The 1,104-nt window shown below is 44.8% G+C and overlaps 1 protein-coding gene across 1 annotated transcript in view; it reads right to left on the reverse strand.

The window, feature by feature from the left end:
• Rpl6 (ribosomal protein L6) overlaps positions 1-1,104 on the reverse strand; it is a 7,332-nt gene that overhangs the window by 1,203 nt on the left and 5,025 nt on the right. The window lies entirely within an intron of this gene.

Raw genomic sequence — 1,104 nt, forward strand, 5'->3', positions numbered from 1 at the left:
TGCCTTTAATCCCAGCACTCGGGAGGCAGAGGCAGGCGGATCTCTGTGAGTTAGAGACCAGCCTGGTCTACAGAGCTAGTTCCAGGACAGGCTCCGAAGCCACAGAGAATCCGTCTCGAAAACAAAAAACAAACAAAAAAAAGAATTAACACTCAATAATCAAGATTTATTATGGTGACACATGTCTTTAACTTCAGGACAAAGGAAGACAGACAGATCTCTTGAGTTTAAGGCTAGACTGGTCTACATAGTGAGACCCTGTGTCAAACAACAAAAAAAAGTTAACTGCGGTCTGGGAGCAGAGAGACCTGAGATGATTCAATGGTTAAATGTAATGGCCACTCTTGCTAAAGACCCTTAAATTCCCAGCACATACAGAGGGCCCACAACTTCCTAATTTCAAAGTGTTACCTGCTCCAAAATCTGTCTATCCAGGGCCTTTTTCTCACCCTCCCTTTCCAAGGGACCAGGTAAGAAGAGTCATCTTTTACACAGATTAAGCTGAAATCATGGAGTACCCTTGTGGGGAACCATTGACTCTCTCCCTTCAGCCTGCCTCTGCTCCATCCCACCCAGCAACCATTCATTTTCTATCTGTCTACAAACTCCTCATCCAAGTGTGCAAGGCTTCAGAATATCATGGGGAAGATGTTACCTTGCTATCAAAACTTGCAGCACTTAAAATCTAAGTGTCATATTACTGCTGCTCTACTCTGCACACTCTGCATAGAGTGCATTTGTACGTGCCATACTACAGTAGAACTTGCACAGATCCTCTTTCTCCTTATATTATGTAGGTCCAGGAATCAAACTCAAGCTCTTAAACAAACACATTTATTGCCCACTAAGCCATTGTGACAGGCAAATATATTCTTGCTCTAATTAAGCCTGAATTGCTGTAGAAAAATAAACTGTAGCTGGTAAGATGATAGCAAGACACGAAGGCCTTGGTTGTCTCTGACCTTCACATGGGCTATGTGTACCTCCTGCCACAAAAATCTAAGTGTGTGCTGGGCGATGGTGGCGCACGCCTTTAATCCCAGCACTCGGGAGGCAGAGGCAGGCGGATCTCTGTGAGTTCGAGACCAGCCTGGTCTACAGAGC

This window comes from Microtus ochrogaster, chromosome 2 (assembly GCF_000317375.1).
Source record: "Microtus ochrogaster isolate Prairie Vole_2 chromosome 2, MicOch1.0, whole genome shotgun sequence".
Taxonomy (NCBI): domain Eukaryota; kingdom Metazoa; phylum Chordata; class Mammalia; order Rodentia; family Cricetidae; genus Microtus; species Microtus ochrogaster.